The sequence below is a fragment of the Pogona vitticeps genome, chromosome 3 (genome assembly GCF_051106095.1).
Source record: "Pogona vitticeps strain Pit_001003342236 chromosome 3, PviZW2.1, whole genome shotgun sequence".
Lineage (NCBI taxonomy): Eukaryota > Metazoa > Chordata > Lepidosauria > Squamata > Agamidae > Pogona > Pogona vitticeps.
In genome coordinates, this window is record NC_135785.1 from 122734362 (window position 1) to 122758378 (window position 24017).

At 40.3% G+C, this 24017-nt stretch overlaps 1 protein-coding gene across 11 annotated transcripts in view; it reads left to right on the forward strand.

Annotated features, from left to right (window-relative positions):
- Positions 1-24017, forward strand: part of ENOX1 (ecto-NOX disulfide-thiol exchanger 1) — a 540515-nt gene that overhangs the window by 263408 nt on the left and 253090 nt on the right. For 10 of the 11 annotated variants that reach the window (XM_078390695.1, XM_078390697.1, XM_020797018.3 and 7 more), the window contains one exon: positions 19003-19108. The exons of the other annotated variant lie outside the window; for it this stretch is intronic. The gene's annotated coding sequence lies outside the window, so the exon portion shown is untranslated. The remainder of the gene's footprint in view (positions 1-19002; positions 19109-24017) is intronic. 11 annotated transcript variants of the gene reach the window in all.

Sequence of the window (24017 nt, forward strand, 5' to 3'; positions counted from 1 at the left end):
TCTGTTATTCTGCTACAGCAACAATACACACATAAGAAAGTTCTGGTACCTTAAAGATCTATTATATCATGTGCTTTCATGCACTAAAATGTATTAAAATTAAAATGCTCCTGCATTATGATGGAATTGGAAGCATGTAAGTGCTATTGCAAAATCTTCTGCTTAACTTAATCACCTGCTGGCAGCAATGATTTAAACATTCCTGTCTGAAAAACAATACTGCAACAGTACAAATGGAAATAGTCTGACAGAACAGTGATCCTGAAAATCTACTGCTATAACTCTCCCTAGTCTGGCAGACCAAACTAAAAGTGACATAATTTTAAATGTATATAAAAATGCTCTTAGTTACTCTGTGATATTCTCATCTTTACCTGCCAGTTTTCCTCAGATCTTTTCTGTAAAACCTTTCATGTATCCTGTTATTTTTATTAAATTCAAAACGTTGTATTTACTGCCTTTCCAGAACAAACTCTCATAGTTCTACACCACAGAAGACTTCCATTATTTATTTATTTATTTATTTATTTATTTATTTATTTATTTATTTATTTATTTATTTAGTTAGTTAGTTAGTTAGTTAGTTAGTTAGTTAGTTAGTTAGTTACTTGCTTGCTTGCTTGCTTGCTTGCTTGCTTACTTGTGTGTGTGTTTAGTCGTTTAGTCGTGTCCGACTCTTCGTGACCCCATGGACCAGAGCACGCCAGGCCCTCCTGTCTTCTACTGCCTCCCGGAGTTGTGTCAGGTTCATGTTGGTTGCTTCGCAGACACTGTCCAGCCATCTCATCCTCGGTCGTCCCCTTCTCCTCTTGCCATCACACCTTCCTAACATCAAGGTTTTTTCCAAGGACTCTTTTATTCTCATGAGATGGCCAAAGTACTGGAGCCTCAGCTTCAGGATCTGTCCTTCCAGTGAGCACTCAGGGTTGATTTCCTTTAGAACTGATAGGTTTGTTCTCCTTGCAGTCCAGGGGATTCTCAAGAGCCTCCTCCAGCACCACAATTCAAAGGCATCAATTCTTCGGCGGTCAGCTTTCTTTATGGTCCAGCTCTCACTTCCATACATCACGACAGGAAAAACCATAGCTTTGACTATTCGGACTTTTGTTGGCAAGGTGATGTCTCTGCTTTTCAAGATGCTGTCAAGATTTGTCATCGCTTTCCTCCCAAGAAGAAGGCGTCTTTTAATTTCAGGGCTGCTGTCTCCATCTGCAGTGATCATGGAGCCCAGGAAGATAAAATTTGACACTGCCTCCATATCTTCCCCTTCTATTTCCCAGGAGGTGATGGGACCAGTGGCCATGATCTTAGTTTTTTTGATGTTGAGTTTCAGACCGTTTTTTGCACTCTCCTCTTTCACTCTCATTACAAGGTTCTTTAATTCCTCCTCACTTTCTGCCATCAGAGTGGTATCATCTGCATATCGGAGGTTGTTGATATTTCTTCTGGCAATCTTAATTCCGGCTTGGGTTTCTTCCAGTCCAGCCTTCCGCATGATGTATTCTGCATATAAGTTAAATAAGCTGGGGGACAATATACAGCCTTGCCGTACTCCTTTCCCAATTTTGAACCACTCAGTTGTTCCATGACCAGTTCTAACTGTTGCTTCCTGTCCCGCATATAGGTTTCTCAGGAGACAGATAAAGTGGTCAGGCACTCCCATTTCTTTAAGAACTTGCCATAGTTTGCTGTGGTCCACACAGTCAAAGGCTTTCGCATAGTCAATGAAGCAGAAGTAGATATTTTTCTGGAACTCTCTGGCTTTCTCCATAATCCAGCGCAAGTTAGCAATTTGGTCTCGAGTTCCTCTGCCTCTTCGGAATCCAGCTTGTACTTCTGGGAGTTCTCGGTCCACATACTGCTGAAGCCTACCTTGCAGGATTTTGAGCATAACCTTGCTAGCGTGTGAAATGAGTGCAATTGTACGGTAGTTGGAGCATTCTTTGGCACTGCCTTTCTTTGGGATTGGGATGTAGACTGATCTTTTCCAATCCTCTGGCCACTGTTGAGTTTTCCAAACTTGCTGGCATATTGAATGTAGCACCTTAACAGCATCATCTTTCAAGATTTTAAATAGTTCAACTGGAATGCCATCACCTCCACTGGCCTTGTTGTTAGCCAGGCTTTCTAAGGCCCACTCGACTTCGCTCTCCAGGATGTCTGGCTCAAGGTCAGCAACTACATTGTCTGCGTTGTCCGGGATATCCAAATCTTTCCGATATAATTCCTCTGTGTATTCTTGCCACCTCTTCTTGACGTCTTCTGCTTCTGTTAGGTCCCTCCCATTTTTGTCTTTTATCATGTTCATCTTTGCGCAAAATGTTCCTCTAATATCTCCAATTTTCCTGAACAGATCTCTGGTCTTTCCTTTTCTGTTATCTTCCTCTATTTCTTTGCATTGTTCATTTAAGAAGGCCCTCTTGTCTCTCCTTGCTATTCTTTGGAAGTCTGCATTCAATTTTCTGTAGCTTTCCCTATCTCCCTTGCATTTTGCTTCCCTTCTCCTCTCTGCTATTTCTAAGGCCTCGTTGGACAGCCACTTTGCTTTCTTGCATTTCCTTTTCTTTGGGATGGTTTTCGTTGCTGCCTCCTGGACAATGTTACGAGCCTCTATCCAAAGTTCTTCAGGCACTCTGTCCACCAAATCGAGTTCCTTAAATCTGTTCTTTACTTCCACTGTGTATTCATAAGGGATTTGGTTTAGATTATACCTGAGTGGCCCAGTGGTTTTTCCTAGTCTCTTCAGTCTAAGCTTGAATTTTGCTATGAGAAGCTGATGATCAGAACCGCAGTCAGCTCCAGGTCTTGTTTTTGCTGACTGTATAGAGCTTCTCCATCTTTGGCTGCAGAGAATATAATCAATCTGATTTCGATATTGCCCATCTGGTGATTTCCATGTATAGAGTCGCCTCTTGTGTTGTTGGAAAAGAGTGTTTGTGATGACCAGCTTATTCTCTTGACAAAACTCTATTAGCCTTTGTCCTGCTTCGTTCTGAACTCCAAGGCCAAACTTCCCTGTTGTTCCTTTTATCTCTTGGCTCCCTACTTTAGCATTCCAGTCCCCTAGAATGAGAAGAACATCTTTCTTTGGTGTCAGTTCTAGAAGGTGTTGTAAATCTTCATAGAATTGTTCAATTTCAGTCTCCTCAGCAATGCTGGTTGGTGCATAAACTTGGATTATTGTGATGTTGAATGGTCTGCCTTGGATTCGTATTGACATCATTCTATCATTTTTGAGATTGTATCCCATTACAGCTTTTCCCACTCTTTTGTTGACTATGAGGGCTACTCCATTCCTTCTACGGGATTCTTGCCCACAGTAGTAGATATGATAATCATCTGAGCTGAATTCGCCCATTCCTGTCCATTTTAGTTCACTGATGCCCAGGATGTCAATGTTTATTCTTGCCATCTCCTGTTTGACCACCTCCAGCTTCCCAAGGTTCATAGATCTTACATTCCAGGTTCCTATGCAGTATTTTTCTTTACAGCATTGGACTTTCCTTTCACTTCCAGGCACGTCCACAGCTGAGCGTCCTTTCGGCTTTGGCCCAACCACTTCATTAGCTCTGGAGCTACTTGTACTTGTCCTCCACTCTTCCTCAGTAGCATGTTGGACGCCTTCCGACCTGAGGGGCCCATCTTCCAGCGTCATATCTTTTAGCCTTTTGTTTCTGATCATGGGGCGTTCTTGGCAAAGATACTGGAGTGGCTTGCCATTTCCTACTCCAGGTGGATTGCGTTTAGTCGGAACTCTCCACTATGTCCTGTCCGTCTTGGGTGTCCCTGCACGGCATAGCCCATAGCTTCTCTGAGTTACTCAAGCCCCTTCGCCACGACAAGGCAGCAATCCATGAAGGGGGCTTGCTTACTTACTTACTTACTACCCACCTCATTCCCATAAAAACATAATAAAATTATCAAAATTGTGATGTAACTGGCTCAAGTTCCATTAGTTTACAGAAACATGAAGTTCAAACAATAACATTAACATTGTTCCAGGATAAGATATCCTTAAAGTCTGCCTTATATAACTCTGTCTTGAGTAATTTCTTGAATATTAGGGGAGACGGAGTCTGGTGCACCTCAACTGTTAGTTTAATCCACAAAGTGAGAACTTTTTTTAGCATTCACCCACTACCTAGTCTCACGGGACATGCTTAAAATGCTTTTCCTCATTCACTAGGGCATCTTTGGGTTTTTGTTTTTAAACTTTTAATCTTTATTGCATTTAAAATCCGCTTTTCTGTTATCAAGAAAACCCTGTAATATGTTCCCTATTGTTAAGAAAGTTACCTTCAATATTTTTCCTTCCCCACTAGCAATGCAACTGCCCGTATCTTAAGGCTCTTGACATTGACAGCTGTTTTCATTTGCCAGATTCTCTGCAACTTCTTCAGTTTCAGTCATGTGGGAATTGTGACACATGTTTTGAAAACATTTGAAGAAAAAATTTTTTTGTAATCCATAGACAACTTATATTCAGCATGTGTGTTATGTACAGTGGAGCCTCGCTTAACAATGTTAATTGGTTAAAAAAACATCGCTATGGGAAAACATCACTAAGCGAAACACCATTTCCCATAGGAATGCATTGAAAACCGGATAATCCATTCCAATGGGAACGGATTACCGTCCTTAAGCGAAAATCGCCATAGGAAACATCGCTAAGCGAAACGCGGTTCCCCCATTGGAATGCATTGAAGCCTATTCAATGCATTTCAATGGTTTTGACAGGTCCATTTTCGCTATTTTAAAAGTGTCTTAAAATGTTTGAAACCTGTTTTAAATGCTTGGAATTGTTAGTGCACCTTGTAAAACCTTTGCTTTGGCTTTGTTCTGACTCTTCGTTAATTTTTGGTGAATTCCCCCCCCATTGAAATGCATTGAACTGTAGGTTTGACAGCTGTCAAACCTATTCAATGCATTCCAATGGGGGGAAAAATTCACCAAAAATTAACGAAGAGTCAGAACAAAGCCAAATTAAGTTTGCAAAGGTTTTACAAGGTGCACTAACGATTCCAAGCATTTAAAACAGGTTTCAAACATTTTAAGAAACTTTAAAAATAGCGAAAACAGACCTGCCAAAACCATTGAAATGCATTGAAACCTATTCAATGCATTTTAATGGGGGGAAATTCACCAAAAATTAACGAAGAGTCAGAACAAAGCCAAATTAAGTTTGCAAAGGTTTTACAAGGTGCACTAATGATTTCAAGCATTTAAAACAGTTTTTGAACATTTTAAGACACACTTAAAATAGCGAAAATGGACATCGTTAAGCAAAACAGGGGACCCAAAATGCAATCGCTATGCGAAGCATGGTCCCAAAATCGCTAAGTGAAAATCGCCCATAGAGAACATTGTTAAATGATGCGGAAAATTCCTCAAAAAAACCCATCGCTAAGTGAATACATTGTTAAATGAAGCAATAGCTAAGCAAGGCACCACTGTACATGCTGCTCAAAGGCATTGCCAGTCACAAATATTTTGTTTGAATTTGTTTGATAGCTACCACATTTCTCTCACAAAGGGTCTCAAGGCAGCTTACAATAATTAATATAGAAATACAGTTAAAATAGAGTAAATCAATCACTTAAAAGACATTCAGCATACAAGAGTATGGAAATGGTAAAAAAAAGAACCTTAAAAACAGACTGTAAAATACATTTAAAATTTTACTAAGCCCCAAAATTAATTAAGATTATAAACAAAGAAATACATCTTTGAAATAAAATAGGACACATAGCAGATGGAGCCAGGTTGCTTTACCATTAGAGCCTCCTTGCCAGCTGGCATGGTCTCTTGTCAGTATGAATGCCCGCGGGCAGCTGCTGAGAGGAGAAGGCCCAGCATTGGCTTCCGTTTGAAGGCATTTTTTAAAAAAATTCTCTCTTCCTCCACTCCTTTTGTTTTGAGAATAGCAACGATATGAAAGAAGGACAAAAGGAGTTGGATTCCTGGATGATTTCTGTTTTTTGCATTTTCATCTATAAATTTTAACTACTCCTTTCCCACCTTTTTTCCCTTCAATTTGTTGCTTCAAGTTTGATAGACTTTGGCAATGAGCATCTGTTACAGATGGGGAAAATTATATGTTAACTAAAACAGCTGCCATAGTCCATCTTGCCACTGATTTTCCAGCACATTGTTTTTCACTTATTTAGCATTTTAATATTTTAAACAGATTTGAATATATATGCAGACAGACAAATCTGTGTTTCACTTTGGGATTCTGAAAACTTGATGAAAACCTCCTTACAGTAGCTGCTTTCTGCTCACATAAATGTTGCCTATAGCGAGTCAAGATCAGTAGCAAGAAACACAGAAAATAAAACCCCTTACTATCAGTGGCCTAATTCCTTCCATTAAATTGTCCTGTGATGATGGAAGGATCCAAAATTATCCAGAAGTAATTGCACAGAGAGAAATGGTTCTTGGGAACAGTCTGTAAGGCCCTATTATTTTGCTTACATCATCACACAAGTGGGTTTATGGCAAGTCGCTTTATCTGATGATGCATCACATTGGCCCAGTGCTAGGCCTCTATCCATACACCAGAAAGATTACAGTGAAATAAATGATTTGTGTTGAAGATGCAGCCACACATTTCAGTGTGTGTGTTGTGATACATGCTGAAGCAGACTAACAAATCTGGCTTTCTGAAAACCACTCTTGAAAGAGTGTACTGCACATAAAGCTTCTTTGAGAGGCAGTGAATTTGCTAGCCTGCAAAGTTTGTTCCGCAATCTGCAGATTATCTGCTGATGTGTTTATAAAGTTTGGAAAAAACAAATGTTATAGTTCCTCTGTGATAGTATCTAAATTTTAAAACATAATTTGCAAGAAAGAGCATAACCATTAGGTTGTTGTTTTGTCTTGCATCCTGAGCCCACCATCTCCAATTTGGGGATAACAATGCTTTTGTGGAATTACTGAGGCAATATATATGAATTGGACACTCTGGAGCACTATAGAGGTGATTTTTTTTACTTGTTTATTGGGCTGCATCCATAGATTCCTGTACAGAAGGTGGTTGCAAAGCAAGGGGTGGGGGAATAGAAATCAGTGGTGTCCTAGTCCCCTGAAGGCACATACTGCTTCTGCAGCAACTGAATGGGCATGGTTTAATTGCATGCAATGAGAGGAGGAAATAAGGAAAGAAGTGTGACAAACCCAGACCTACTGGGATATGTCACACAGTTACACTAAGCTGCCACCAACCATTCCCTTCAAGAAGTCACACAGACCAGGGATGGATTTTTAAACAATAAAAAGAATAAGGTTTATTTAAATACAAACAGGGTAAATAAAACAATCAGGTGAATAGGGTAAAGTAACGTGGCTTATTCTCACTCATACAAGCATACAGTTTGGTTCACCCAGAACCCTTAACTTAAAGCACAGACCCTGAACCTATCAGTTCTGGCTAACCAACAGACACCTGAACCTATCAGGTTGGTACTCTGACACACAGTAGTACCCTGTCTGACACACAGACTCCCACACCAACTCCTTCTTCCCAGCTGCTGCTTCGTCTGCTTCTAGCATCTCCACACACTCTCCACATATATATACAGTACAGCCCCTCCTCCTGATGTCCCGCCTTCCACTCCCCATAGGATGGAACTTTCCCTCCAAACCCATGACAGACAGGTAGCATCAGTGCTGTATGTAACACCTCCCCTCTTTATAAGTTGTTTTGTAGGGGGAAAGCTAAGGTGCTTTTTCCCAAAAAACAACCTGGATAAAACACACAACAACAGTTATACATACCATATCATACTTACTTATACTTACATTCTAAGTTAACCATAGCAATTAGGCATTTAAACATTTACCATATATATTACATCAATTTACCTTTATTAATACAAACCAATTTAAAACCAGGTACATTTTAACTTTTTGTCTTCATTATATACATATAGTCCATGTTCTTTCGCCGTCTTCAGTCTTCAGGTCTTCTTGATAAGGCGTCAGCAACACAGTTCACTGACCCTCTGACCACCTTCACTTCAAAGTCATAGTCCTGTAGGTTTAAAGCCCACCTCATAAGTTTGCTATTGTGGGTTTTCATTGTCTTTAACCATTGCAATGGTGAATGGTCAGTACACAGAACAAAATGTCTTCCCCAGATGTAAGGCTTGGCCTTCTGGATCGCGTAGACTATGGCCAAACACTCCTTCTCCACGGTTGCCAAATGTCTCTCACCTTTTTGAAGTTTCCTACTCAGGTAGGACACTGGATGCTGGTCACCATTCTCATCCTCCTGGCACAGAACTGCTCCTACCCCGCTGTTAGACGCATCGGTGTAGATGATGAACTCCCGGTCGAAGTCTGGAGCACGCAGGACAGGATAGTTGATTAACGCCTCCTTCAACCTCTGGAACGCCGCCTCACAGTCGCTGGTCCACGGGATGCGGTCATCAGCCTTCTTCCTCGTCAGATCGGTCAGCGGAGCCGCAATCTCGCTAAACCTCGGGATGAACTTTCTGTAGTAGCCCACCAACCCAAGAAATGATTTGACTTTTCTCTTGGTGTTGGGTCTAGGCCAGTCACGAACAGCTTCTATTTTGGCCTCCAGGGGTTTTATCACTCCTCCCCCTACCATGTGACCCAAGTATTTTATTTCTGGGCTACCCAGCTGACACTTGCTGGCCTTTACTGTTAGCCCTGCTGCACTTAACCTCTGCAGCACTAACTCCAGGTGTATCAGGTGATCTTCCCAGGTATTACTGAAGATCCCTATGTCGTCAATGTAGGCCACTGTAAAGTCACTGAGCCCTGCCAAGGTCTGGTCCATCAGCCTTTGGAATGTGGCTGGTGCATTTCTGAGACCAAAGCTCAGGACTCGAAACTCATAGAGACCAAAAGGGCTGCAAAAGGCAGTCTTTTCTTGATCCCTGGGATCAATTCTTAATTGCCAATATCCCTTTACCAGGTCCAATGATGAGATGAACCGACAACCCCCTATGGTTTCAATCAGGTTGTCTAGCCTGGGCATTGGGTAGGCATCAGGAGTGGTTACACGGTTTAATTTCCTGTAATCGACACAAAACCTAATGCTCCCATCAGGCTTGTCCACAAGGACTATCGGAGAGGACCAAGGACTAGAAGAGGGGACGATTATGTTCTCCCTAAGCATCTCGTCCAGCTCCTTCCGCACCTTGTCCCTATAGGGTCCCGTTACTCGGTATGGGGATACTGCCTGCGGGGGTGCATCCCCTGTGTGGATCCGATGCATCACTCCCTTCACTATCCCCGGCTTGTTGGAAAACACCTGTTGATATTTACTAAGCAGCATTTTTAGTTCTTGCTGCTGGTCTTGGGTGAGTGCAGGACTGATCTTTACCTCCTCTGGGTTGTATTTTACTTCCCCTCTACCCTCCCAGAAGGGTAATTCAGCTTCCTCACTCTCAGCTGCTTTTATCGCGAATAAAACCCTCTGTTCCCCTCTGTAGTAGGGTTTTAGGGCATTCACATGAACCACCCTCCTTGCCTGGTTCTCCTCCTGCTCTATTAGGTAGTTCAGGTCTGACATCTTGGAAATGACCCTATATGGTCCTGCCCATTTGAGCTGCAGTTTGTTCTCTCTGCAGGGCCTAAGCCAAAGCACTTCCTCCCCTGGGTCAAAGTGCCTCTCTCTAGCTTTGTGGTCATACCATGTTTTCTGTCTGACCTTCTGAGCTTGCAGGTTTTCTGCTGCCAGCTCTAGATTTCTCCTTAGGTCATTCATCAAGGTGTCTATGTATGTCACAACGTCTTGTGGGTCATCCTGGGTGATCTGCTCCCAATCTTGCTTGATCAAATCAAGGGGCCCTTTCACCCCTAAGTGTGCAGCAGACATGTCAGAGTGACCCCTTTGTAAGATCATGGGGCGATACTTTTCAGGTACCACCAGCTGACTTCTGATCCCATCTCCCCCTTTTGAGATATTCCTCAGGGTTTCTCTATATAAAATCCCCTTTTTCTCCAGAAATCTCACTGGGGTTTCAGATGTTAGCTGGGCGTCAGTCACCTGTTCAAAACACTTTTGGAGAGTGGCGTCTGCCTTTTGCTCCTGTCCAAATCTGCTGTCTGTGGTTAAGGTTTCCACCACAGCTTCTGAACTCCCCTCTGCTTCCGTCTCTGGCTCATCATTACCCCCCTGAACTGTCCCTGTGGTGGCTTGTGAGCGTGTAATCACTAGCACCCGTTTCACATGTTCAGCCAGGTCATTTCCCACGAGCACGGCTGCTGGCAGAGTCGATGAAATCGCTAGCCGCCAATCTCCCCTCCAGCCTTGAAAGTGGACAGGTACCTCTGCTACTGGCAGAGAGATTACCTGCCCCTCAATCCCTGCCACCTTTATGCTCTCATTTGGGATTATAAACTCCCTGGGAATAATATCTGGATGGCACAGGGTTACCTGGGAACAAGTGTCCCGCAGCCCCCTATACTGACGGTCAAGTATTCCCACGTCCACCCCGGCTGTCTCAAACAACTGAGAATCTGTTTTCACCAGCAAGCAGCGCTTTACCTCTATAAGAGGACCATTTTCCTCAGCCTGATCAGCATAGGTAGCTGTTTCAGACTGAGTAGCCATGGCAACAGGCTCCCTCAGTGACACTGAGCCTTGCTCTTTCTGGACACAGAACACAGCTTTTGGCTTGGTCCCACTAGACTCCTGAGGCACCATTCCTTTTAGCTGCTTTAATATCTCACACTCTGAGATTAGATGACCCTTTCCCTGACAGAAATAACATTTTCTGGTGTATTTTGATTCTCTCTCATCTTGTTTTGGTTTTCCCTCCAAAATCTGAGGTCTTAATTTCATGTCTGAGGGCTTCCCTTCACCATGGGCCCCTCCCCCTTGCTGGCTTTTCCCTGGTCCCTGAGAGTACTTGCTGTAGGTTTCTTTGGGTTTACCTACAGATTTCCCCTCACCCAAGGGCTTTCTTATTTGGGAAATAAAATCTGCGATCTCTGCGGCTTCTGCCACAGACCTCGGTTTCCTTTCCCTCACCTGGAATTTCAATTCCCCATGCAGGACTGAATAGAACTGTTCCAGTGCTATCAAGTCTTTAAGCTGCTCATAGGTCTCTGTTCCCTCCTGCGATAGCCATTTCTCAAGCAGCCTCACCAATTGGGCCCCCACTTGGGTAAAAGTCTGTTCTGGTTTTTTTGTGAGGGACCTGAATCTTTGTCTCAGCTGCTCTGCATTTATCCCATGTCTGGCAAACACCAGTTTCTTAAACTCTGCAAAATCTTTCATCAGTTCCTCAGGCATCTCGGCATAAACCTCAGCCAGGCTACCACTGATTAAAGATCGCATGATGGTCATCTTCTCAGTTTCCCTTACTGAGAAGTCCACAAACGCTCTTTCCACTAAGGAAAAGAACACCTCAGGACAATCTCCCTTGTGGTACACCGGGAATTTCTTCAGGTCAGCTTTAGACAGTTGGCCTCCCTCAGAATCCCTATTATTATTATTGTTCTGGTTCATCAGTTCCAATCTCTTTAATTCAAACGCCATTCTCTCTCTCTCCAATCTTTCCTGCCTCTCCCTTTCCTCCATTTCAAATTGCCTCATCCTCAGTTCATGCTGTTGGACTAGGATCAATTTTCTGAATTCTGGGTTCTGCTCTCCTGTGCTGTCACCCTGCACTGAGCCAAATTCATCCTCAGAACCTTGGTCAATCTGGGGGTCTTTCACTTCACTCATGTCTGCTATCTGGCTTCGAGTCAAGGGCATAATCCCCCCTCAGAACAGGCTGCTTTAAAAAGTCAAGCCTCAGAATAAAACGACCACTTTTTTCCTTTTTGCCTCAGAACCAGCTCTCCCTAGAGATTGCTGCTGTTCTTCAGCACTTAAATTGCAACAGTATCGAGTCAGAGCCTACCCCCCTCTGCTGGGCCTCTCAGCTGGCAAGCTAGCTCACTGTTGCTACGCAGTTTTGCCTCAGCTTTTTCCCGCCAAAACTAGGCTGCCTCAGAGCACCTTAATCTAAGTCTCCCCAGTTGGCACGTTCTTCTACTAGCGCACCTCCCCGTGAGGTACACCTAGAAGATTACCTACGCGCCTCAGACTGTCCCTGACTAGACCCCCCCTTGCTCTGGGCACACTTGCCAAGGCTTTGCTGGACCGCTGGACAACTGGACCAGTCGTATCCCACCGCTGTTTAAGGTCGGACTGTCTGTCTGCTGCTCCTGCTGCACAGCCTTTATATGAACGGTCACCGTTTGGCCTCAGTCCTGGGGATGGATGAAGACCATGGGAAGGGATCAGACTCCACTTCTTTCCTCTAGCTAGTGCTTTTATCCACTTCTCCCTGTGTTGCTTCAGTCTCTTTCTTCTCTGAAATCTTCTGCTATGCAGCCTGAAATGGACATTAGAGGTAGCCTATGACTGTAAGAGGGGATGTGACTATCGCGGCATGAGTTTCACTCACCTTTATAGTTATATAGATAAGCTTGCTTTGTTTGGTGATTTTTTTTAGAGACTTAAGCATGGGATTCCTTTAATGTCTTATTTAATAAATGCAGAAAGAGTGGCTAAATCACTTCTCTGCAACATTATCATGATTTCAACTCTAATTATGGGCTGTCTCTACTGTCTGTTTCTGGCCTCAGAATTACCTCATTAAAAACAAAACTAATCCTCCTCTTCTGTGGCACTTCTTCACCGCCAGAAAGCTTTCTACCGAGTGCCAAAGGCTGGAAATAAAATGAAACTATCTGCTACATTCCCAGTTTCAAATGTGGGTAGTAACATTTAGTGTGACCCTATGAGGTCACATTCTGTAACGAAAGGAATAGATGTTGCACATAAAAGCTGCTAGATGCCCTGTGCATCATAGAATCCCTCTAAAACACTGGAGAGAACCAGCACAGTGGTGACTTCAGAATGGAGTGCAGTATGACACAATTTTGCCATAGGCTCTAATGGAGCAGGAAAACCTTAATAACTTTTGAACCATCACTTAGAAATTCACCAAACTAATGAAAATTTGCCTTCCTTGACAAGCCTGAATAAAGCACATCAGTAGTTTCCCCTAACATTTGACAGAAATATATGCATGCCTGAAAATTGAAGTATAAAGGGTTCATGTATCAATTTTCTCTACTCTTTAATGCACTGTTTCTGTAGCAATTTCTGTTGGATTGTCTGGATGTTAGGCAATTGTAAACCTCATCAGGTAAATTGTGGGTGATATAGAGCCAGTATAAGCATTTGTACAAGCAAGAGTATTTGGCTGCATGTAATGATAGTGCCCCCCTCCCCACTTTTAATGTCTTAAGAAAATTCGTACTGCATGTTGCAGGAGGGGAAGAACTGCAAGGTGTAATATAAATGTTGTACATTAATGAAATACAGTTTGCTTTTGACATGTATCCTCAAGAACTGTTTCCTATAAAGATAAAATATTTTAAAACTCATCTCTAGCATGTCAGTTTAGGCAATTTATGTCTAGTGGGCTACTGGAATCTGCAGGGAAGCTCTGTAGGTTTGAATTGCTGCTAAATAAAATACTGATGTGGTGTACAGGATGACCCTCTTCCCTATCACTTCACTTCTATGGCTATGAAAAATAGCCTACAGCGAAAAAATAACTGTGTATTATCAGCTTTTTTAAAAAAAATCCCATTTCATTTGACACACTCTTGAAAAGCACTAATCTTCAAAAAGGTCAGCAATGTTTGACAGCAGAATCTTAAAGGACAAAAATAACATGTTATTATCCTAAGGCATTTAATCTAAAAATATCCCCCCCTCATTTATTATAACTCATGCTGCAGAAATTCTGCTGTTCAGATAATGGCTGATTAAAAGTTGGTCCATCTTAAAGATGTAACTACAAGAAGAGCGAAGCATTCCTTTGGAAAGATGAAATAGATGTGCAGTATTTTAATCTCTAAAAAGGATTAAATGAATATTTAAAAATCTATTCATCCTTCTTGCATGCTCTCCTGTGCTTGAAAATACCACAGGCTAGCACTGAATCAATAGTAACCAGGAATTTACAAATGTTATAAGTTAAACTCTTCCTTGAGAAAGCTCATTGCACTTTGTAGAGGAAGAAGGCTGGTTTAATTACAATGGGGCAACAGTACCTCTATTTCTCTGTCTCTAACAACACCGAATGTTGGACATTAAGTGATGAATAGATAGTGAATAGCCATAAAATTAATACATCACCTCTCCATCACATGCAGTACATTAGGGAAATTGCACTACCTTTAGAAACATCCTTGTGTGCATTAGGGAATCACAACTGTGCCTTAAGGAGTGTGAAAATATGGTATCGGGGGGGGGGACCCTGTTTCAGATCTGAACCAAGCTGTTGATCAGTGTTTGTGTAGCCCCCGAGAAGGGTGGTCAGCATCTTGAACTTGCTGAATCTATTTAAAGAGTCTGTGTTTTGATTCTCCTTCAGTAAAATTGGACAAGTCATATTTGCATATCAACTGGATGGCCTAACCTCAGAATTGTTGTTGTTTAGTCATTAAGTCGTGTCCGACTCTTCATGACCCCAGAATATCAAATTTAATTTTGGCAAAAGTACGACTAGTTTGGCACTGCACTTCCCTGCCGTGAGTGATTATTTCTTACTTTAAACTGAATTAGTGACTGTAACTATGCCTCTACATTAAGCAAAATTTAAGTACAAGTTCTATGGTAGTATTTGCCAGCTGGAATCCTACTGACATTAACGTAAGTGTTCCATAACTTGATGCAGATCATTGTGTCTAATAGAAATGATGCCACAGCACATCTTGATTGTGTGAGCAGGCATGTGACCAAGACGTGCCCCAGCACCTCATCAATCAGCAACTGTTAACCACAACAAGTTACCCAACAAGGTTCTGGCCCCAGTTAATTTAATAATATTACCGGACACTGAGTACAATCACTTTGTATGGTATATGGGGAGAGGGGGATCACATTTAGATAATACTTATTACTGCAATATATAGATGTTATAGTCCTGCATTCCTTTCCTAGGGAAGGCTAATACTCAAATTAATTTTCAAGCCAGTTTTTCTGAAGAAATAAGACCCAAGTTAAGAACAAGAACTCCTCTCCATGCTGGTTTGCTTGTTTTTTAGGTGAACATGTTACTTCACAGTCACAGCTACATTCACAGCTTGGATTGATTGATTGATTGATTGATTGATTGATTGATTGATTGATTGATTGATTGATTGATTGATTGATTGATTGATTGATTGATTGATTGATTGATTTAGCTGTCTTTCTGTCTATAGGGGACCCAAGGAGGCTCACTGTAGGCAAAATAAGAAATTTCTACATTTTTGCCTCCTGAAACAGTTTAGGCTTGATTTGATCTAGAACCAACTTGTTCATTTTTCTGGCAGAGTATCTGCAAAGCTCTCCTCCAGTACCACATTTCAAACAAATCATTTTTTTCCTGTCAGCTTTGTTTTCTGTCCAGCTTTCACACCCATACATGGTGATCACAGATACTAGAGTGTGGATGATCCTGGTCTTGGTTTCCAGTGACACATCCTTACACTTGATTATCTTTTCTAATTCCTTCATTGCTGCCCTTCTGAGTCTCAGTCTTCTTCTGGTTTCTTGGCTGCAGTTTTTATTTGGATTGATGATTGAACCAAGGTATACACAGTCCTTTGTCAATGTTAAAGTCATGTAGTTTGTCTGTAGTCATGATTTTGGCCTTCTTAATATTCAGCTTCAGTCCTGTTTTGACACTTACTTTTTTCACTTTCACTAAAAGTTGTTTTAGGTTGTTGCTGTTTTCTGCTAGTAAGATGCTGTTATCTGGGTATTATAAATTACTGGTGTTTCTTTCACCATTTTTCACTCCTGCATCAGAATCTAGTCTGGTTTTCCATATATGTTTTGTGTACAGATTAAACAGATAAGGGGATAAAATACACCCTTGTCTGACACCTTTGCCTATAGGAAACCATTCTGTCTCTCAAAATTCTGTCCTAAGCCCTGTTAGCATCGCTATGTGTTGGTTCTAACTTGATGGCACACAGAATCCTACAATAATTGAGTTTGAAGAGACCTATAAGGCCTATAAGGACCTGGTGTGCTCTTGTCCATGGGGTCACAAAGAGTCGGACATGACTAAACAACTAAACAACAACAAATAAGGCCATTGAATCCAACGTGCTGCTCAGTGCAGGAATCCAAATCAAAGGAAATCTGACATATTGTTGTCTAATTTTCTCTCGAATTACATCAGAGCTCTAGCCATCTCCTAAGGTAATTGGTTCCATGCTCTAAAAATTAAGACGTTTTTCCTGATATTCAGCTGATATCTGGCTTCCTGTAATTTGAGCCCATTATTACATGTCCTGAACTTGGGGATGATTGAGAACAGATCCTGGCTCTCTTCTGTATACCGTAAAAAAAATCTAATTGCACTTTCTAATGCAGAAGCCAAAACTGAGTTATCGTTCAAAGTTTTGACTCCTCGGGATTTTGTAAGGTTGTCCTATTTTTTTAAAAAAAGTGTATTTTGGAGAAGAGTGCACACACAAAAAAATTATGAAAATAACATTCAGAACACATTATTGTACAAAATTGCTTCAGAATTGTCTATATGAAGCATAATTGTCTATATGAAGCATAATTGCATACAGACCATATATATTAGGAAAAATGTGCAGAAAAAATGCAGCAAGGGGTAACCATGGTAGTAGAATTCCACTTATAGAACTGTCTCTCAAGATAATTTTGACTGATCCCTCCATTTATGTTTCTTAGTGTGACAGTTGACACATCATTTCCTCAGGCTTTTAATGGGGTTTATTGGTATGTTTATATTACTCTGTGTTTTGATTATATATAACTCTCTCTGTGTGTATTCATTCCATACTGGTCTAACAATTAAGATCTAGTTTTCCAAAACACACAAAACACCCCCACCCTACCCCCACAACAATAACAACAACAACATATCAGTCAGAGTTAATGGTGGATGCATGGGGACCAAGTGAGATGGAGAAAAGAAAGTGACAGTTACATTGGTTGCATAATATATCACCATAGTCTATGCAGGATATAAAGAATAGAGGATTTTTCACTCTGAACTCTATGTATATAAATGTGTAGCCTATTACAACTCCAGGTGTCTGAAGAAGTGAATAGTAATTCATGAAAACTACACTGAAATAAATCCCTTGGTCTCTATGGTGCCATTATTCTTTTGTTTATATTTTTGCTATACATGGCAGTTCAACTGACTGAACATTACAATCTCTAAAATTAGCATTGCAGAAAAGTTGTGTGGACTGTTAGGGGGAAGGTTCTGGAAAGAAAAACAAACTATCTGTTGTTGGCTCTTCTACCCGGATATTAAATTGCTAAAAAGCAAAGAAAAGTGACTTTCAGTGTAGTAATAAAAAGTACCCAAAATGTGGTGAGTCTGTTGACAAGCACAAGAAAGTACAGTGGTGCCTCGCACAACGATTGCTTCATACAACGATGAATTCACACAGCGATGGGGTTTTTTGAGGAATTTCCCCCATCGTTTAATGATGTTCTCTATGGGGGAATTTCACTTACCGATGTCCCTTTTTGCTCATTTAAAAGTGTCTTAAAATATTTGAAACCTGTTTTAAATGCTTGGATTCCATAGTGCACCTTGTGAAACATGTGCAAACTTAATTTGGTTTTGTTCTGAGTCTTCATTAATTTTTGGTGATTTTTTTATTTTCCCCATTTAAATCAATTGAATGGACAGTTCAATGCATTTAAATAGGGAAAACAAAAAATCACCAAAAATTAAGGACTACTCAGAACAACACCAAATTAAGTTTGCATAGGGTTCAGGAGGTGGGCTAACGATTGCAAGCATTTAAAACCTGTTCCAAACATTGTAAGGCACTTTTAAATGAGCGAAAACGGACATCGGAAAGAGCTTCAAAAGCAGGAAAACGGAGATCAAAGAGCCCTTTCCAATGTCCGTTTTTGCTCATTTAAAAGTGCCTTACAATGTTTGGAACAGGTTTTAAATGCTTGCAATCGTTAGCCCACCTCCTGAACCCTATGCAAACTTAATTTGGTGTTGTTCTGAGTCGTCCTTAATTTTTGGTGATTTTTTGAATTTTCTCTCATTGGAATGCATTGGACGGAAAGTTCAATACATTCCAATGAGAGAAAATTCAAAAAATCACTAAAAATTAAGGACGACTCAGAACAACACCAAATTAAGTTTGCATAGGGTTCAGGAGGTGGGCTAACGATTGCAAGCATTTAAAACCTGTTCCAAACACTGTAAGGCACTTTTACAGGAGCGAAAAAGGACTTCGCAAAGCCATTGAAATGTATTGAGTCGGCTTCAATACATTCCAATGGAGGAAACATTGTTTCACTCAACAATGTTTCCTATGGGTTTTTTCACTTAAAGACGGCAATCTGTTCCAATTGGAATGGATTAACCGGTTTTCAATTCATTCCTGTGGGAAATGGTGTTTCACAGAACGATGTTGCACACAACGTTGATTTTTTTGGAACCAATTAACATCGTTGTGTGAGGCACCACTGTATTGTCGATATCTTTTCTTAAGATTTCACAGCAGGCTGAAAATGCAGATAGGGAAACAGGTGGCAGAAAGCCAGTACATATGAACAGAGTGGCTGCTGGTATTTACTTATACTCTCTCTATAGAACTACAGAACAATGGAGTTGGAAGGGGTCTATAAAGCCATTGCGTCCAACCACCCCTGCTCAGTGCAGGAATCCAAAGTATACCTCAGATTTCAAGCATTTCATCAGATCCATTCCAGACTAATAGCATTTCTGTATACTCATTAGGAATGTCAACATTCTGAACATGGTACAATTCTTGAACATTGTTAGGATGCTGCATTAGATTGTGCAACTTTCTGCCCCACTCAGATGAAGGGCGTAGACATATATTATTTTATTACACAACCTTGGAGAGGTAAGCTGGACTGATGTTACCATTTTATTGTAGAGGACATCTTATTTTTCAGCTCATCCTGTCTTATTATCATAGGGTCTGCAGCACTGGATCAGAAAAGCTGTAATGCAGCAGCTCATGTTATGAAACCTACCTGCTGAGTTGGAATCTCATGAAAAAGTGAGACACAGAACAGAGAAAGGTATTTAAAAAATTTAAAGTCATTAACAGTCACAGTTTTATATTAATAGTCTAAGTATTTCTTGTTTTATACTCTCTCTCTCTCTCTCTCTCTCTCTCTCTCTCACACACACACACACACACACACACACACACACACACACACACACACACACCCCTTATTTATTTGAATTGCAGGACACAGTACTGATAAACAGCATAGAGAAAAACTTGATTCTAAGGAGACATATTTTATCTGGCAGATATTTTTCAGAGACTTAATTTGTTAAACAAGACCTTACAGGGCAAAAACAAGAACCTTGTAAATAATAAAGAAGCCATTGTTTCTTTCCTCAAGAAACTCAAAGTCTATTGAGATTTTTTACAATTTCCGAACCTAAAGACAATCGCTGAGGGGCTGAAAGACAATGACCTTACCGTTTATCTGAAGCATCTCAAGCAGATGCACAAGGATATGCAAGAAAAATTTAATGATCTGCTAAAACTGAGTATCCCGGAATAGATTTTGAATCCATTTGAATTGCAACCCACCCAAGCTGAGGCAGAAATTCAAGAGAATTTGATTGGTCATCAAAGTGATTCATCTGCAGATTGTCCGTTTAGTCAACCTCAAAAAGATTTTTGGGTCAAGAGAGTAAGCTGGACTCTAGATAAATTTCCAACACTGTGGAAGAAACCCCCAATTTTTTTATTGCCTTTCTCTCAACATATTTGGTTGAGTGTGGATTCAACAAGGTACAGTAGTTTCCTTGACAAAATTAAGGAACAGAATTGATATTGCAACCTCTGACTGTCATTATCTAATTTGGAGCCTGATACTATGAAACTTGCAGAAAAGCACCAAGCTCAAGGATCACATTAGGCCTAACAGATGTTTAATTTCATGCAGTCTTTTAACAAATTTTGTCAAGCATATCAGAATGTTCATGTTTTCTTGATGTTCAATAATAAATGACTTCGTGTTTGTCTGTTCATGTTGTGTCCTTGTTTGAAGGGGGCCCTGGAACCTGAGACAAGCTCCTATGGGGGTCGTAGCCAAAAAAAGGTTAAGAATCGCTGGTCTAGTCAATAACCATTTGTTGTAGCACAAGAAAAAACAGAAGGTTTATAGCACTTTTAAAATTCACTAGTTTTAATTTTTCATAGGCTTTCTTACATCCGAGCACACTTCTTCAGAGGAAAAAAAGTATGTTTGGACACATGAACGTTTATGAAAAAAACTAGTTAGGCTTAAAGGTGCTACGAGACTTTTGGTCTCTGTTACATAGATGTTGACTCACCAAATTCACCAATGATGCAATGGGTTTAGTCTAGCTGCAACTTCCTACTAAATTTCAGTCACTATGTAAGATATAAGATGATTTTAATTTGACTTGAATATATGTTTTGCAAAATATTTCTAGTTCATAATGATAAACAGGATGCCCTTCAATAAAAGTTAGAATATTAAAAGTCATTGGCTGGAATCCTGTTGTACAGTTGCACAGATGGTGTAACGTTTTGATACAAATTGACCTAAGTTAAGAAATCTCCACAGGCATTTTCTGTTGCACATTGAGTCGTTTGTTATGTCTACAGAGATTTCTTAACTTAGCTGAATTTGCTTCCAAATGTTATGCTACTTGCATAACTGCATAAGTCAGTGTTAGATAAATATACAAGTAAAATCTTCATCCTTGCTATTAGAGGCTCATAGTTTGGTCTAGGGAGGAGTGTCATGCCAACATTTTCTGGTGAGCCCTCCAAACTCAGACCATAAGCTGCTCCCAGTTGTTCCATTGTTGCAGGAAAATTTTATGTGTTGATTTCTTTATTTTTATAAATACAGCATATTTATTGAGGCCTTGCAGCCACTACAGTTAAGCTATAATGCATCTTGTCATCCTCTCTACCATTTCACATGCAGTATATTAAAGATCTGTTTATGCAAATAGATTTCTGATGTATCATCAAAGGGAACACGTGACAACTAAACCCATCCATTCTCAAGGTTTGTTTTGGGTTATATGTATATTACGTGTGACTATAGATAATAAAATGGATGCCAATCCCCCCCCCCCATTTTTTAAACAAGCTGTTTAGCAAAACAGCTTGTTTAGGGAATGGCCGCTTGATGCTGAGAAGAGATGCTCAACCCTTTGTCTCATGGCACTTTCTGCTCAAAATTCTCCACTGTTTCTTTTTACTAGGGAGAAAGACATCAGGGAAAGGACTGTGAGCAGGAAAATGGCCTAAGAGAAAATGTTGATCCAAGTGACCTCTTTCCAACATACATATGCAATGGCAGCTGATGCCCACTGAGCAGATGGGGTGGAGAGCAAGATGAGCTAAGGGGTCATGTGAGGTCGAGCCAACTATATCTAGTTTGCAACCCAACTGCCTCAGAAGAGCAATAAAAATGTAAATACACCAAACTCTAGGTGAGACAAAGGCAACATGCAAGGAGGAATGCCACTTGACTTTCCTCCAGACTTCCCTTTGTTAACATGATCACCTCTTGAATCCCTGTTTAGATATAAAAAGCGAGAAGCAGCAGAGTACAGATTCTATCACATACAAATTTATTTGCAAGTTAGATTCCTTGGATTACTCAGAAGCATTGGTAGCATATTTTAAGTATCCCATATATACCTGTCTTAACATGACATGAGTTATCATGTTAAAATTCAGTTAAACAATAATAACATCACAACCCAACTGAGTTAAAAGTTCTTTAAAAGAAGACCAATAAAAAAGGGCAGTGCCCACCCATTAAAAAATCCTTCCTCAATAGCCGGTCTATTCTCTGGAGAGTAATCATTAATATAATCTCCATAACGTGGCAATTTTTTAATCATCCCCATCAAAAAGTACAAAGTTATTTTAATTATATTGTTAAGAGAGAAACAGATTTTAGAATGATGTTGACATTTAACCATAGGGACAATAGTTTATTTAAAAAAACACACACAAAAATTATCAAGCAATTTTTCTAGTTCACTCTAGTCCTTAGGCAGTGCAGTATCTTGTTTCCAGCTGAGTCCTCTACTTTTTTAAGCAAAGAAACCCATCGCACTCTCTGTTCTGACTTTTCCCTCTTTTCTTCCCCTGATGTATGACTTGTTGCGTCTACATATAGAGATTAATCCAATTCCTCCTCCCAAGGTCTTGTTGGTAAGGCCACAGGTTTTTAGTTGTCCTACACTACTAGTTCTCTTAGTAACCAGGTTTGATTTCTGCCTCACCTCAGTTTCTTTGGATAGCGCATTGTAACTCTGACCTTTTGAATCTCTTTTCAAGGGTACTTTAAATAGAAAGCAACCGTTTTACAATTAAGAACAAACATAAAATAGCAGAACAATGTCACTCTGTTACAGTATACTGTAATTTGTATATTTTGTTATGCCCCCAGATTATTCACTTTGTTCATGGAGGAAATTGATTTTTTTTTTCTGATACAAAAATCTTATACCTCTTATGCTCCTTTTTATCCTCCTCCGATCATGCTTATTGTTGTGATAAATCTTTGTGTACAGCCATCACTTTTAGAACAGGATACATGTACCAGATGTTTTGAGTTTCCTTTCAGAATGTTTCACTTAACAGGGGCTGATTGTCAAATTATAGTTTCTAGGTACTAGGTGATCTTTGTGAGTACTCAAATAGAGACAGTACAAGCGCTTGACATGAATATATTGTGTACATATATTGAAGTTTATACTTACAGTTTCATATAGGAAAAAAATAGGGACTATAGAAAATCCACAGATAGATGGATTCGGTATTGCCTCTATATTCTTCTGGGGGAAAAGGAGTTCCATTTAGAATAGCATTCATATTTCTTTGAGTTGTGGTGTCAAGCTCAGTCCTCAGGCAACTGAGGTCCTGAGAATTCTTCTCTTTCAGTGTGGGGAACAATAGAATCCCTCTTTGTTTCTCAGGATATTTATTGAGTGACCAGCTGCAAATTTTGCTGCTGCCTCCTCTGCATTTAGTGTGTTATCTGAGGCATGTTGATAGCTGTACCAGTGACACACAAACATACAGTATTCATGACTTTCCCATTCACTTCTGTTTTATCTTTTTTCCCTTCCAAGGATCCCCATACACATAGGAAAGTTTTAAGTCCCCAGACTCAAAGCCCCGCTTTCCATCAACAGCCTTTTAAGAGTCAATTATTTCTTTTATCTAGTCTATCTATGTTTATATAATTACTTTTTTCCCCCTGAACGGTAAGCTTGCTTTTGTCTAATATCCTCCCTCTGCAGTGTTTCAGAAGCAGGAATAATAATTTTAAAATGCTTCATGATAAATGTTGGTTGCATTAAACCTCTTGTTGTGCTTCAGTGCCTGTTGTTTCTGTCATTTGAGTTGCAAAATATGAAGGATAAGATGCCAAACAGGAATGAACATGTAGTTCAGCATAGTTTCTAGACAAAAAGAATAATGTGACTAATTACGTGGATGTTTTAATAACTCTTCAGATCTGAGTTTATTAGTGGAACAAAATGAACAAATATACTTCGAAAAATTTCAGCTAATTCCTGTGTACGTTTGCCCAGAAAGAACTACCACTGGTTTCAATTGGTCTTACTCCTTGCAAAGTAAATATACATATGGGTTTCAGCCTTAATGTAGTGAGTTGTAAGAAGCTTGTCTCATCTGACTCATCTTTCAGTATACTGTTGTTGATTCCTCACTGATCTGTGAAAATAAATTTATTCCAATGGAAAAGAGGCTGGAAGCAAAGTCTATTCAGAAGAACAATAGCCAGAATCCTATTGGGATTTTATTCTATTGTAAGTAAAGTCATGTTGGTTGCAGCAGCAAATTGTAGCTAATTAACAGGATGTTGGTTATACAGCCAGGCACATGGCCAACATCTAATTAATCAGCACCTTGCTAATCCTGCTACGACCATGGTCTGGGCA